This window comes from Pan troglodytes, chromosome 10 (genome assembly GCF_028858775.2).
Source record: "Pan troglodytes isolate AG18354 chromosome 10, NHGRI_mPanTro3-v2.0_pri, whole genome shotgun sequence".
NCBI classification, from domain to species: Eukaryota; Metazoa; Chordata; class Mammalia; order Primates; family Hominidae; genus Pan; species Pan troglodytes.
In genome coordinates, this window is record NC_072408.2 from 55,811,418 (window position 1) to 55,828,474 (window position 17,057).

The window sequence follows — 17,057 nt, forward strand, 5'->3', positions numbered from 1 at the left end:
CCCACCTTGAAGTCCCTGCATATAACCGGTTGGGTCTTCTGTTCCTTTATATAAATATGGGCTAATATTTGTCCTGCTTATATTCCGAAGGTGGCCCTAAGCATCAAATGAGATAATGACTTGGAAGTGCTTTGACAAAAACGCCAAACAGATTTTATTATTTTATGTGGTTAGGAATAAGAAAATGCTGCAATAAAAAATTTTTAAAGGATGTCCAGAGGTGAAGGGAAGTAACTAGGATGGTCACAACAGAAGAAAAAGCATTTTGAATAGAGATTGAGAAGATTGATATTTAAGGGAAGATGTAAAATGGCTGTTCAAAAAGGATCTTGTTGGATGGCATTACTTTGGCATCACCCAAATCCAGGTTCTGGCCTTCCATTTTTCTGTTCTGTAAAGTTGATTTTTTCCTTTTCAGTTCTTATTGAGTTGATTGGGGATAGAGCTGATTATTTCCATTAACCCAACCTAAAATAGACTTGAGAAAGGACCAGAATGCTTTTTGTAAAATAAGGAGAAGTACCAAGCGAAGTGAAGTGCCCTGTTTAGCTGGTCAGTGTTTTGGGGTTTTTTGTTCTGTCTCTTCTTACAGAAGAAGGATCTGACACCTTTATGGAAAGTTGTTTGGTGAACTTGTAATCAGAACAAAGCAGTTATTTGCATTCCTAGTACAGTGTAGTTGGTGACTGATAAATGTTCATGTTCTTTTGGTTTCTTTCCAGTGTATAGAGAAATCTACCAAATCGAGCAGAACTTTTCACTGGTTTGTCAGGGCACTCTTTACCCTGTCTCTGCCAGAAACACTTTAACAACTCTCTGAGTTTTTTTTTTTTTTTCTGCCATAGATTTTATACAGACGAATTGGCCTTCTAATAATAATCTTTGTCAAACTAATAATAAATGACAAATTAGGTTATATCATATTCCGTTTATGCCTTTCTGAGGGAATATACTTATTGCATTCACTTATGATAACTTTGGTGTTTGGAAACCTCCATTCAGGAATTTGTTTATAAACTACCTCTTAAGGAAAGGAACCATGGTGATAGTAGTGTTTCTGTAACAATGACAAATAGCTCTCTTAAACTGATTGTATATAAGAAATAATGAGCAGCAAAAAGTTAGGGGTGCACAGTATTGACATGAAAACTGTTGATTAAATCCAGAATTTAAGAAGTCATAGCAAGTAAGTAATGTGGAACTGATGCCTTGTCTGATAAAAAAGGTTACATGCCTAATAATTAGATTTTAAAACATGAGATATTTGTTAGATGAATAATAATAATAATAAAAGCTATTGAAGGAAACCGCTTCCTGTAGAAACTAGGCACCCTTCTGTCCTTTTTTTTTTCAACATGGTCCTAATTAATTCATATATTCTGCATTTCCATGGTAGCAAGATAGCATCTGTAGATGCTGGTAATTTAGCAGTTGCTAATGAATTATAATAAAAGGTACTATTACAGAAATGTCAGCTATTATACTGGAGACCATAGTTCAGGAGACTTTTCTTTTTTCTCTGACTTAATTTCTTTTATATTTCTTGACATATTTAAGATGCACATAGTTTTCACCCAATTTTTTTTTATTGAATGGATGCAAAAGAGAGATAAATTTGTTACTAAATACCACTAAAAGGATTGTTTGGAAACATTTAATGAATAAGTATAATGTATAATTGCATTCATTGAGCTATACATGTTTTTTGAATGTATTATTTCTGGGAATGAATACCAGAAAGAGTGAATACCAGAAAGACTTTGAGATTTTAGATACATTGTATTTTTATCTCCTTTTTATTTCTCTTTTTCTTTCCTCACTCCTTCATTTCAACAGACACTAAATACCTAATCTTTCCAAAATTATACTAGATTCTCCTTATACATTATTTTATAACTATAGTATGAAGTATATAATTATCCCTTAGCTAAGCACAAATGAGATGCATAAATGTATGCAAGACTGTCTTCCTCTGCCCATTTTATCTAGACATTCCTAGACATGGCTGTTCACCAGTGGCCACATTTCTTACAAGAAGACACTGTGGTCAGCTCTTGATTGTTCAGGCGCTGTCTAGCTCTTTCTTTGTGACTTGTCTTTGGGCCATATTCCTGCTGTTTTTACCTCTCATCAGTGAGTGGATGAGAAAAAAAAAAACAAGAGAACTCATATTAAGTTAATTAGTTTGATATTTATCAGCTGTGTCTATGATACCATTTTTTTTTTGTAGAGTATGTTATTTTTAAATTTATGGGAAAATTTATAATTCTGAGGGTTAAATTTTCTGTGAAACAAAATATTTGTTCACCATGATAAGAATGAACAATTTGCTTTTCTCATTCCCTGGCCATCTTGGCGGCTGTTCTTGGTTGGGGGCCATCTGGCACCTAAGCCAGGAATATGATGGTGGCAAAAATGATGGAAAAGTCACTGGAGTTGATCAATGCTAGGCTCCAACTTGTTATGAAAAGTGGAAAGTATGTGCTGGGGTACAAGCAGATTCTGAAGATGATTAGATAAGAAAAAGCAAAATTGGTCATCCTCACTAACAAGTGCCCAGCTTTGAGGAAATCCCCAATAGAGTACTACACCATGTTGGCCCAAACTGGTGTTTATCACTACAGTGGTAATAATACTGGACTGGGCACAGCATGTGGAAAATACTACAGACTGTGCACACTGACTGTCATTGATCCAGGTTATTCTGATATCTTTAGAAGCATGCCAGAAGATACTGGTGAAAAGTAAACCAAGCAAAATAATTTTTCTTTAGTAAAACTTGCCAGAGGTTTATCCTTGTAATCCCTAATCCCAGCACTTTGGGATGCTGAGGTGGGAGGATCACTTGAGGCCAGTAGTTGGAGACCACCCTGGGCAACATAGTGAGACCCTGTCTCTATAAAAATAAAATGAAAAATAAATCGCTGGGCATGGTAGTGGTTGCCCGTTGCCCAAGCTACTCAGGAGGCTGAGGCAGGAGTATGTCTTGAGTCTAGGAAGTCGAGGCTGCAGTGAGTCAAGATTGCATCAGTGTGCACCAGCCTCGGTGACAGAGTGAGACCCTTTCTTCAACAAGAAAAAAAGAATAAGCCATTTTCACCGGAAGCAATCTGTCTATGGGATTAAACAGTGAAGAAGAAAGAAGAGAAAAAGTAAATAGAAAAATTGGATTTTATGCTGAATATTCTTTGACTAATATAAAGTTTGGGGAGAGAGAAGAAACGTGCAGTTGTATGTGCTTTAATATTTCTGCAGTCCTGAATAGATGTGTAATAAATTAGTAATTTCTGCAGTCCAGAATAGATGTGTAGAAGTAATACTAATTAGTATTAGTAGAATGATGAAGACAAAAATGAGTAGAAAGCTATATGTTTAGGGAGACAGCAGAATGATATTAGAAATTAACACTAATTGCATAGAATTAGCATGTCTGTATAAATAAAATGGTTTAAAATGATTTGGAAACAATATTAACCATGTTTACTATGTTTAAATAATATACTCATTTTATTACTAAAGAGTAAAGTTCTTTCAAATAAACATGGTTCTTAGATACAAAATATATTATCAACAACGGCAACAGCAACAAAGTGAGACCCCATCTCTACCAAAATAAAAAATTAAAAAATTAGCCAGGCGTGGTGGCGCGTGACTGTAGTCCTATCTACTCAGGAGGCTGAGGTGGGAGGATCACTTGAGCCCAGGGGTTTGAGGCTGCAGTGACCTGTGATTGCACCACTGTACTCCAGCCTGAGCACAGCGAAGGATCCTATTGCTTAAAAATAAATAAATAAATAAGAATTTATATAGTAAACTAGCACTTATGCTTTCCTCATGCATCCTATACATTAGCTAACTGAATCCTAAAGCCTCTTGGTGTCACCCTCGATTTCCAGTTTTGTACACCGGGAACCAGGTAAGTCATTTTCCCATGGTTACATATGAAGTGTAAGTGGCAGACCTGCAACTTGAATATTGTTCGTTATTGAAATTCAAACATGTTCTGTCTATATGCCACATAACATATATGATTTACTTTGAATTTATTTAGTTTCCCTAAGAATTGTAAAACTAAGTCTTTAAGATTTTTAAATCTCATAATTTGAGAAAAAAAGCTTTTTGTCAACTTTGAGATTTAGCTTTTGATAGTTATGTGGCTCTGTTATCTTTTCATGAAGACTTAATTTTCCTTTCATTGACTTACTTCATTTTAACTTGCAAGCTTAGTTCATGAAACTGCCTGACAAACCCAAAGCAATCTTCCGCCTCTTATGAATGAACTCATGAGTCTTTCTTATCCATAGGAGTACACTTACCACATTATGCATCATCATAATTATGTGTTTTTATTAATTGTACTTTTTTGTCTCCAGCTACATCACTCGGTTCCTTGTATTTTACATTTTATGTGTAGGCATGGCATTTTATTCTGGTTATGTGTGAAACATTTTCGGAATAAGTGATGGATTATTATTGCTTATTTATATCTTAATTCTACCTCTAGAACATAGTGGGACATCTTTTCCTAGTGAATATTTATTAGGCAGAGTCTGAAGGAGCTGATAGTCTTTAATGCTTTATCGCTTTCTTTAAAAGTGCATGTTATTTCTCTGACCAGACATTGATGTACTACTCAATTTTCCTTTAGGATAGTGATATTTTAGATAAGTAGAACTAGCAAGAATATGTGTGGGTTTGTTTTATAGCTAGCTTTGGGGCCATTTACTGAATGTTATACTCAGTACAGTTTGTTCTTTCACTCATTGCATTATACATCATGAGATGCAGGCCTGAAGCTTTCTGGTTGACCTCTTTGCCTGGAGAGAGTGGTAGGTTCCAGGGACTCAAAGTTAAATTTATAAATATTTAATCTCAAACCTCTACATTTAGTTACTTCAATTAGGATGCTCCGTTTAATATGTGTGTGTTTTTTTAAGTTGCTTTGAATGTGTAAGTTTTCTAAAGCTTTTTGAAAAGTGTGCCAAGTATAAATACTTTCAGAGGGACTGTTTAGCCACATAAACATGAATATTAGGATTAGACAGTCTTGCCATTTACTGGCTGTGTGACCTTGGATGTTTTGTCACACTTGTGATGTTATAGCTGGTTGTAAAATGGGGCTAACAATAACTATTTCAACGTGCTTTTGTGAGACTTTGAAATAAAACACTTATGTAAAACCTGCCTCATGGTAGGTATTTAAGAAATTATTGTTTAGCTCCTGACTCACCTTATCTCCATTGTGGTTATGTTTTGTAATAAAGTATCACAATAGAATATTTGTATCCTCTGAAAATAATTGGCCCTTTGGGTCACTTCAGGTTGTGGTAGAGAAGTTATAAGGTGTCCAAGCCATATAGAACATTTATAGAGTCTTAGATGACAGCTAAGAATTTTTGTTTGTTTGTTTGTTTGAAACAGTCTCATTCTGTTGCCCAGGCTGGAGTGCAGTGATATGATCACAGCTCACTGCAGCCTTGACCTCCTGGGCTCAAGTGATCCTCTTGCCTCAGCCTCCTGAGTAGCTAGGACTATAGGCATGCACTACCATGCCCAGCTAGTTTTTTTTTTTTTTTTTTTCTTGTAAAGATGAGGTTTCACTATGTTGCCCAGGCTGGTCTGGAACTCCTGAGCTCAGGCAATCCTTCTGCCTTGGCTTTCCAAAGTGTCGGGATTATAAGATAGGTGTGAGCCACCATGCCTGGCAACAATAGTTTATAAAAGGGCAGATTGTACAGGGTAGCAGAGAGATTTGAGTAAGTTATTAACACAGCCAGAATAATCCATAATTATTGTGTACTCTCAGCAATTTATTTTCATGTTGATATTCCTGTTCAGGTAGCCTCCTGTGGACTGGAGTTACCTTCATTTTGCTTTCTGATCTCACTTTAATATTGCTGTTCTATCTCATTTTTTAGTATCTAAAATTTAAGCTTTTCAAGATAAGCGTAACTTTCTGGTATCAGTATATACAGTATTTGCTGAATGAATTAGAAATAAAAAACTGGGATTGTTTTGCTGCATCACTTAAGGATATCAATATTTAGTTTTTAAATGCTCCTTTTAATCAGTATTATTCAGTTTTAAGAAAAAATAATTTTTCTTTGAAATGATCAATTTTTAGATTGAATTTTTATTTGATAAGGTTTGATTTAATTAATTAACCATCAGTTACAGGTTTTTGCAGGATTTCTAGTACTATAGCTAATGATTCACTGTGTTTTTTGCTGTTGCTTCTCACCACTAATACTTAGTCTTTTATGATAGCCTTGAACAGCATCCTTGATGGAAACAGTAACAATTTTGATGAAATATTTTGCTCTATTTGTTATGGTGGAAAGTCAATCTACTGAGCTTTTCCTATGAGATGTAGCTTGCCTGTGAAGGATTCCGATTTTGGTAGTTTTAAGAAGGCAGAACAACACTGTGGGACACTTACTTGGAATGAAGTTCCCTTGATTTTAAAAAGAATTTCCTTGCACTGTGGGAGTCTGTTAGTCTATTTCAGAGATTATTGTCATTTTTATTCTTTCCTTCTTTTATCAACAAATAATGACTCCATATTAGGTATTTTTATTTACATTGAAATATATCAAAATAATGTTTACTATTTATTTTTGAAACTTACATGTTAAAAAGTTAAGACCACTTTCTTGTGACAAAAGGATTAGGGGTATGTGTGTATGTATGCGTGAGTATACATATTAATATATATGTATACACAATACATATAATATAATATATATATTTTAGAGACAGGACGCTCTCTCTTTGTCACCCAGGCTGGAGTACAGTGGAGCGATTATAGCTCACTGCAGCCTTGAACTTGCGGACTCAAGTGATCATCCTGACACAGCTGCCTGATTAGCTGGGATCACAGGTGTGCCCTACCATGCTTGGCTAATTTTAAAAAATGTTTTATACAGACAGGTTCTTACTGTGTTGCCCAGGCAGATCTCAAACTCCTGGCTTGAAGCGATCCTCTCATCTTGGCCTCTGAAAGTGCTGGGATTACAGGCATGAGTCACCATGCCTGGCCATATATTTTATATTTTAAATAATATTTATAATTGGTACTGAAGAATTCTCATACAAAAATCACTGGAGAAAAATAATTCGAAGTTTGATATATTTTGTGTAAGAACTGATGTTTGGTTTTTTTAAAAAGTAAAAAATAGTTAATGAGATTATAGTCAACATTTTTCTGGGGTAAGCTGAATAAAACATGAAGTCAAGTCTTTAACATATTTGGATTTGCACACCTTAATTAGTCCGTCCTCTATGACTTTCTTGTTGGAGTCATTCTTCCGGTTATAAATAGCCCCGGCTTGGTCATCCAAATGAACGTGCATGGCTATTGTCATTTCATTGCTATGGCAATTTTGCAATTAGTGTGGTAGTTGCTGGCACACTTCTGGGCAAGGGTTTTGATGCATTGACTTGGAAGTGGAAGAATGAAACTGCTTTCACAGCTGCTGTGTGATTCTGAATAGAGACGTAGCAGCTGCTTTTTTTTTTTTTTCTTCAGTTTTTTTTTTTTTTTACTAATTTAGATGTAGGCATTATGCTTCGATGAATTGTTGGCAGGAATATCTCCTTGTTCCCCTGTCTGTCAATGGAAAACTAATTTGGATTTCAAGTAAATATTGGGGCAGGTTGTTTGTGAAAGTTTCTTTCACTCCTCGTGAAAGAAAGTAGTCCTGTAACTGGTTTTTCTGTCTATCCTTTATCTTCAAAACGGAAATGTCACAAGTTGTGGAATAATCAGTAACTGACAAATAAACTTCACTGGGAGATTTTTAGTTATTGAAATGTATGGATTTGTCCCATTTCTAGGGATAAAACAAAAAATTGATTGGAGGCATTAATGAGGGCGTATCTATATAAAATAGGTTGTAAAATAGATACCGGAAAATGGTATTAATAGAATCATTAATGAAGGGGTATCTATATAAAATAACTTGTAAAATAGATACTGGATAAATGATATTTATAGAAGCATTAATGAAGGGGTAGCTATATAAAACAACTTGTAAAGTAGATACCAGAAAAATGGTATTTATAGTGGCTAGCTTGCTATTAACTTTTTTGGTCAATGTCACTTAAAATGTGAGCTATAATGGCTCCTTATTCTTCCATCACCAAGTTCTCATAAAGATAGATAAAGCAGGATAGTAAATCAGTCTTTCAAAAGGAACACTTTCCTCTAAATTTAGAGCATAATTAATGTTAATGTCACCCTCGAAGATTTGAGGAAAATTTTCTCCTACAACTTTAATTTGGATGTTTATAGTAAACCCTTTAATTTTTTTTCCAAGAGCTTATTACTTTTCTTTTAAACATGGAAACTCAGTATAATTTTCTTCTAGAAATATGGAAGCTTATACAATGCAGTAAAACTTAGTTTACCCATTGATTTCTCTGCTGAAAGTACTCCTAAAATATCTTAGAGAGTTGATGTTTTAAGTTACAAACGTCTTCTTCTATTTTTTTCCTGATAGTCCTCAGATATATATGCTTTTTTTTCTGTTTTGCATTATGAGCAATAATTAGTACTTCTTTACATCAGTATCCATGTTCACAAGTGATGGATCTTTTGAGGTTTTGGGATTTTTTTTTTCCCCTGAAGCTACAATAAGAAAGTAAGAAATTTAGTTTTTTTCATGAATAATAATCTTGATTTCTGCTCAGGGGACTATCCTCTACCATCAGCTAGGGCAGATTAAATTGAAGATTGCAGGATTTCTCATTATAAAACTGTGGCCTCACAAGACCACCTATCTGATCTCTTAAAAACTTAATAAGCTTATTTTTGGTATGTATTTTTTAACACATCAATTTTTAACAATTGACTTTTGTATGTAATAAGAAGTAGGGGTTCAATTTTATTTTTTTACACATGGATACCCAGTTATCTCACCACCATTTATTAAAAGGTCCATCTTTTCCCCCTGATCTACAGTAGCTGTTCTGTTGTATGTCAAGGGCTGATGTGTGTGTGTGTCTCATTCTGGGTTTTCTATTCTGTTCTAATGGCCTTTCTTTTTCTGTATATACTGTGTTTATTATAGTAGCATATAATAAATCTTGATATGGGGAAGAAGTCCTTTATTTTTCAAGAGTAGTGACTAATCTTGGCCCATTGTCCTTCCAGCAAGGATCAACTTTTAAATTTCCTTTTTTTTTTGGATTGTCAAATTTGAAAACCCCCACAAACTCATTTGGGTTTTGATGTCAACTGTATTAAATCTGTATGTCAATTTGGAAAGTACAGTCATCTTTTGATGTTCATGGGGGATTGGGTTCACGACCCCACTTGTGTGGACACCAAATTCTGTGGACGTTCAAGTCCCTTGTATAAAATGGTATAGTATTGGCATATGTCCAACACCTATGCTTCAGTGTACCTTAAATCATCTCTAGATTACTTGTAGTACCTAATAGAATGTAAATGCTGTGTACATAGTTGTTACACTGTATTTTTAAAACTTTGTATTATTTTTGATTGTGTTTCTTTCCCGGAATGACCCTCTATATTTCTAGTTATGTTTTTTGCCTCAATGTTTATGTTGTCTGGATTAATATGGCTATCTTCACTTTCTTTTGTTTAGACTTTTCTCTGTTTGTTTTTTATCCTTTTGCTTTTAGTCTTGTTCATGTCATTTTAAGTTATGTTTCCTGTACAAGACTAAAGTATAAATTTTAAGTCCAGACTGATTGCTCTTCTTTTTACTTCGTACATTTGATTCATTTATACGTATTAGATCTACCATTTTCTGTTGCCTTTTCTTTCCCAGCTTATTTATGCTGCTGCTTCTCTCCTTTTTGCCTTTTTGAATTGCCTTGCTTGTGTGTGTATATATATTTTTTCATACAGTTTTTTCTCAAGTAGTTTGGAAGTTATATTTGCATGTATTTTTAGTAGTTGCCACTGAAATTTTACTCATACATATTTAACATAACAAAATCTGAAGTTACATAATATCTTTATCTTTATTCTGAATAATATATGCAACTTAAGGCACATTAACTTTCTTTAACCTTCTCCCAATTTTAGTTCTATTGTTGTCATGTCTTTTGATTCTCTTCTCTTGAGCTTGCATTTATGCACCACAAGATACTGTTAATGACTTTAAAATTTATTTTCTACATCTTTATCATTTTCTATGCTCTTGATTTCTTCCTGCATCTTTATTCTTGCACTATCCATTTGGGATCACTGTTTATCTAAAATACACTTTCAGAATTTCCTTATTTAGGGATTTTGCCCTTGTTCTTGAAAGATACTTTTTTCTGTTGGACTAGAAACATAAGTTGATTGTGCAATGAGGATACTATTTTACTGTTTTCTGGGTTCCATTGTTACTGTTGAAAAGTCAGCTGTGGTTTAATAAAGAAATTCTAGCAGCAGTGAGAATATTGAGTATGCCCAAAGTAAAGCAATTATTTCTTGTTTCCTACTTTTGTATTTAAACCAAAAACAAAAGCTAAAGCAAAAAAAAAAAAAAAACCCAGTGTTCATGGGAATTTTCCTTTCTGCGTTGATTTCTGATCCCTTTCCATAAATATGAAGATAAACACACAAGCTTAAGGTTGAACATACCTAAAGAAAGGAAACCTTAGGATTTTGGGGATCCTTTACAACTTGCCATGACAAATGTAACAAAAGAAGGTTTTCAAGTTTTTGCATTTACTGCTACTTATTTAAGTAGTTTTCATCAAGTTAAAGTCAGCCCTTTGAAAATGAATGTAAATTATCTTTAGCCATATACCTATCATATGTTATTTACCTGTCATCCATTCATCATCCTTCCACATCTGTCTATATGTCTGTGATACTATATGTCTGTGATATGAGCTGTCTATCCATCGATGCATCCATCCATCCATCCATCCATCCATCCATCCATGCATCCATCCATCCATCCATTGATATAGATTTTCATCCACAATTTCTGGCTTACAACTCCCATAGACCTTTGTTACAGTCTTTTAAAAATAATATTGGGGCCCTTTGGGCCCCAGAAGTAGGATCAGGAAACAGAATCTCTCTCTCCCTGGCCTTCTCTTGATCTCCTTTCACTGTCCAAGACAGGACTCTAATCTTCCATTGTGAATTATAAGGCCCCCAGTCCAGAGAGCATCCTCCCTATACCCTTGGAGGAAGGAATGCCACACAGAAGGGTCAAGAAGAATCTAACAGGCCTTTCTGGGTTTCCTCATTCATTCTGTTAGTGTAAGGTCATACCCTTTTTGTCCGATCACATTTTGACATGGTTATCTATGGTTCAATCATGCCTTTTCAATGAAGTCTCCATAAAAGGCCCAGGAAACTAGCTGAACACATGGAGGTTCCTGGAGGGTGGCACATTCAGGAAGGGCATGGAAGCTCCGTGCTCCTTCCCCATACATTGTCCTATGTATTTCTTCATCTATATCCTTCATCATATCCTTTAGAACAAACCAGTAAACAACTTTCCCTGAGTTCTGTGAGCTGCTCTAGCAAAGAAATCAAACCTAAAGGGGGAGTTTGGGAACACCAGCATGAAGCTGATTGGTCAGAAGTTGATTGTTGTGGTGTGAGAGCAGAGGAAAAATAGTTTAAGGTTTTCCATACTCAATGTGTATCTATTTTATCTATCTATATGTCTGTCTTATCTATCTGTCATCCAGTTTTCCGTCTACTTCCTCTGTCTCCTCTGGCATAGGGTATTGACTCTGTATAAATGAAATGTATTGAAATGTGCCATTAGCATACTTGTAGATGGAGAGTTTGTAAAAATCTAATAAAAAAGGATAAGACAATGAAGCTAGGTGTTTTACAATCAAATCATTGAGTAGCAGCAGTGCCAAAAGTTATATTACCTCATCATATGTCAAAGAAAATCACTACCTCTATTCTGGCTGTGTCAGTGTCTCAGAGTTACTGCAGCAGAAATAAGTGATAATGCCAGCATTCATGCCAGCTAATTTGTACAAGAGCTAGGCTCTGTTGGCTGAGTCACAGCTGCCACTAGATCTACAAGTAGAGTGAAAAGATGTTTATTAGCCATGGAGAGTAATACATGGGTTTATTTTAATCAACTTGTTCTAAAGCCAGCCTAAGAGAGATGATACTGCCCTTTTCACAGTCATCTGACTCGTTCATGAAGTGTTTGTCATATAGTGTGGAGTCTGTTTCTCAGAATATTATGAGCCATAGTTACGGCATCTTGCTTATCACCCTTCGTAAGTGTTAGGTAGCTATATAATCTTTTTCAGCCCTACAGGAAAAAGTTTGTTCAAATGTTGTAAAATATTTCACCATAATTAGTGCCTGCCATTTCAAAGAACTAAGCAATTTGGAGTTACATGTATATAGCTGGTTTACTGAAGAACAAAATATGAAATTGATTAAGTCCATTAAAATAATTTTGGCTGCATGGTAAAGAGAATCGAATGACGTTCCCTCTCTTTTTTTTCAGTCCATTCCCTTTTATCTTTAGTGAGATCTAGCTTTATGATGAAAGCCAGGTGATACAGAACTAGAGCTCCAAAAAACAGACTTTTTGTTTCATTTTAGGAATGCAATTTCTAATTCTTCTCATTGCTCTGTAACAAACTTTTCTATTTTCTAATTTAAAAGTATCTTGGAAGATCAAGTGCAAAAGGTATGCATGTAGAAAATAATTCCCTATTTTATAGTTATAAAATAAGGGAAAGTGAAGGTTAATTTGGCTGTGTTTTTCCTCAAACATTGGAAAACTGACTATAGTTAGAGGACTATGATTGCCATGGATTATCATCGAAGACCCTGGGAAAACAAGTTATGTGACATTGTTTGTAGATCTTAAAAACATGCCTTTTTCTTCTGCATGTTTACTTGGTTAAGATTTTACTATATATTTATAGTAAAATATATATAGTAAATCTATCTATCTATCTATCTATCTATGTATCTATCTATCTATCTATCTATCTAGAGAGAAATTTTCAGGTGTAAGCAGCATAGGGACATTTGTATGTCCTAGATGGAAAGATAATATTGTAAGTGGTTGATGAAGATAATATCTGTTGGTGGGTGGCTTTTATTATTTTTACCACTTAAAAATTTAAAGGCCAGGACCATTCAGTCTAAGTTTCAGACACGGGAAATAATTAACAGAGATCTTTGGTAATTAAGGTGGACATTATGTTGCTCTATAAACTGTGCCTCTTTGAATGTTGAAAAAATAAGTAGAAATTTTTGTATAAAAATTATTCAGGCATAGTGTTCCAACTGCGTAAAATTCTTAGCCATTGTTATCACATGCTAGAACAGAAAAAGACCAGTTAATGCTTTGAAGTTGATATCAGAGAGGTCAAGAAATTCTATCAGTGTAGCTCAAGAAATATGTTACTTAGAACTAAGAAAAAAGAACCACTGGAAAAATGGTTAAGGAAATGCTCAGCAGTGTACCCATTTACCTGGATTTCTGTAGTCCAAATTAAGTAAAATATTAAATAAAACACTCGAGTCACAATAATTTTTCCTCAAATATCTGTAGTTGGTGCTCTATGTCATTTCATATTACCTACTTTTTATTACTTTATGGACAAGCTGTTTTTTCTTCCTGCCCCATCCATAAATTTTTTTTTAAATCAATTTTTATTAACCTTGCAAATCAGAAAATTGTATAGGATGTTTCCAGCTTTAGCGCCCATACCTGAGCTCATTTATTTTTCTTATAATGGTTTCTTTTTCAACAATATCTTTTATCATTGCAATTTCCTTTGCTTTCTGCTCATGGAGAGCATATTAAATTGATGTTCTATACTTCTGATTCAGCTTCACACAGCTTCATTTCTACTCTTTACTGTGTCCAGTATGGGGTTTACTTTTGTTATTATTATGTATTCTGCTATTAAATTCGTGTGTTTTTACAGTCCTTCCTTATGCTACTCATTTCCCTATTTAATTTTAGTCTATTGTCTTTTTATTTGATTCCCTCCTCATGGCTCTTCGTTTCTGCTTTTTTTGTTTGTTTGTTTGTTTTGTTTTGTTTTTTGACACGAAGTCTCGCTCTGTCGCCCAGGCTGCAGTGCAATGGCGCGATCTCGACTCACTGCAAGCTCCACCTCCCGGGTTCTGCTTTTTAGGCAAGGTCAAATCATCTTATAAAAAGAACAGCTTAAAAAAATGGTGGAGACTGTGTTCATTTATTATTTTGCAACTCTAGTATTTCCTTCAATAGTTTATTCTATTTTACTCCTCAGCCCTTTATTGTATGAGCATTTCTACAGCTAAATTCTAGTCCTGGGCTAGTCATATTCTGTACATATTCCTTGTGCATTTCATTGACACCTATGCAATTATCATCTGTATTCAGGTGATTCACGTCCTTTTAGCTCTGATTTAGGCCACACTGTTGTTCTTAGAACATTTGCCTCTAGATGTCACATAGAGTTAAATATGACAAAGCACCACTTATGCTGCTGCTTGTTAAATTCACTGCCTTGGGGAAAGCATATTGATTTCTTATTAACCTTTGTGCATTCCACTTTTCAGGTGGAAATGCATACTGCTTCTGCTTATGTAGCACTTCATACAGTGATCTTTCCCATGTTTTTATAACCTCTTAAATCTATTTTAGGAAATTTCTTGAATATCAATTTCTTATTTTGCCATCACTTCCAGTCAAGAAATTCTTTCTTTCTCTGTGTTTTTCCCTGGCCTTTCTCATCCAGTGTTGTTCTCTTTATAACACTACTATTCTTAAACTTAATTTAATTGATGAATACTCTCTCCAAAAAGCAGAACTTATTTCCAGTATCTGAAAGTTACAGGCTTCCCATTCTAATGTGTATGTAAGAATCTAGTATGGAATAAGAAGGGAATGGTTACATAAGTTATATCTTAGTATCGGAATATTATACTGTTATTTAAAATGATTTTGTACTATAAGGGTGCCAAACCAGGGTTTGTTGTATGTGGCTCTGTAGAGATGTGTTTTGTTTGGCTGGTGTTTTTTTTTTTTTTTTTTTTTTTTTGGCCTGTGGAGTGTGTTGTACCTTAGTTGTTATGCAAGCAGCTTAATATCTTCCACTCAGTTGGTCTCCTATATTTGTGGTACCTGCCTAGCTTATGTAGGAAGTTTGAGACCATTTTTGGAAAAGAATATTTTAAAGAGAAGGAAAATGCTGTATGAGTGAAAACTATAGATTTGTAGAAAAAAATACTGACAGTTATAAACAGATTTAAACAGTGGTTATCTATGAGTGATTAGAGGTGATTTTTATTCACTTTACTTCTTACCTGTAGTTTCCAAATTTTCCCTAATGAATATCATTAGGGAAACCAATCAGTTAAAACCAATCAGTTAACACTAGTTTAAAAGAATATAGTTTTGTGTATGCATTCCATAGTACGAATCAATAACTTTTTATTAATCAATAACTTAGTCTACGCCCTTAGGCTTGACACTTAGGCAACTTATAGTACAGAAGATATGTGAAATCTGATCATTCCATTAACAGGCTTGTAGTCCTGCTTGGAGAGACAAACGTGATACAGGCTCTACTGGGATGTTACCAGTGAAAAAGGACATAGACAGATAGAAGATTCTCAAGCAATCTAACAGAAGTGGTCATTTTAGCCATGGGAGACTTCACTGAGTTGAAAGGCTGATGACATGTTTGTGATACTATGTTAAGAGCTCTTTAAGTTTGTAGACCATTGACGTTGCTAGTTATCTCCACAGAGAGAATCTTTCTTATAACCTGACTCTTCTGTTACAGGCATTTTATGTTGGTATTTTGTACACTTTGAAGTTTCCCAGCATCTTTTCTGAGTGTCTTAAGCCTTATTAGAAAAAAGTAGAAACTGAATTCTAAATTGTTAACAACCTGGTAACCATAGATACTTGACTGTTTGGAAAAAATGTAAACATATCAGCCCTGAGCAAGACAGCCAAACCAAAACAACCACAGCGAGGGATTCTGATTCCTTTGACAGATTCTGTTTCTTTTTATTAAAAGTATTTCTTTAGAGATGATAAAGCAATAATTTGCAAAATGAAATTAGAACATCATAATCCTTCTTGTTCAAGAAGCATTATTATTAAAAGGTAGCTTCATGTGCTTCTAAGAAGCTAATTAGTTGTTGCCTGGCTTATCATGCTGAGAGACAGCTGTGATTCATGGGTATTTATCTATCACAACAGGATTTTCTAATGGTATTTGGTTATGAAAGTATTTATACTTCTGACTCAGGCCTTTAAAAGGGCTTCCAGCCGTTTTTGAAAGCCAACTTCTGCACTCCAGAGCGTTTTGTGCTGTTGAGATGGTGAATCAGCTTGGCAGTGTGGTAGTGTGTGAATCCGGTCGCACTGCAGTGTCTGAGATGCAGTTTTCTGGTGAAACTTCTCAAGCCAAGTGCGATAATGAGTGTTCATTGATGTAGATCTTATAATTTTGTAGGAAATTTTCTAAGAAACTGAGCTTTTTCAAAATATTTAGAAATAACACCAACATGGATTTTTGTGGTTATGTTTACTCTAATAAGCTGTTAATAGGAATTTATACCATTATATTCCTTATGTTAATTTCAATGTGTGAGTTTAGTATGGACTATTAATAACTTGTTTTTTCTTTATCAGGCTTTTATTTTATTTGGTTAGTGATTAGAATAGGAAAGAAATCAAAAGCTCTTCATAGAACTCTCCTGAAGTTTAAATATTTAAATCATATTTAAATATTATTCATTACATTCATTTTTAAAGCACGTAACTCTTCATTTTGAAGATCTCAAATCATCATCTTTGAGTTATAGTACCAGAGCAAAAATGTGAGCCTTGATATATTTTCTTTCTTTAAAACAGGTTTTAGGTAAATAACAGGGGAAATTTTTGCTCATTTATTTGAATATTTCTGTGGCTTATATAAATCAAGGGCTGAATTACACAAATACATAATAGTGATTTGAAACAGACTCTAAAGTTAAGCAGTAGTTTTACTTAACCATCCCTTCTTAAGTAGAATAATGAGCTTTGTTGAGGGACAAAATTCCATTTGTTTTCCCAAAGTGGAAAGTAGATTTT

General features: G+C 34.4%; 1 protein-coding gene and 1 pseudogene across 2 annotated transcripts in view; both read left to right on the forward strand.

The window, feature by feature from the left end:
* The window catches only part of SLC2A13 (solute carrier family 2 member 13), a 337,234-nt gene that overhangs the window by 35,142 nt on the left and 285,035 nt on the right, over positions 1 to 17,057 (forward strand). The window lies entirely within an intron of this gene.
* LOC129136646 (large ribosomal subunit protein eL30-like) lies at positions 2,315 to 2,838 on the forward strand (annotated as a pseudogene).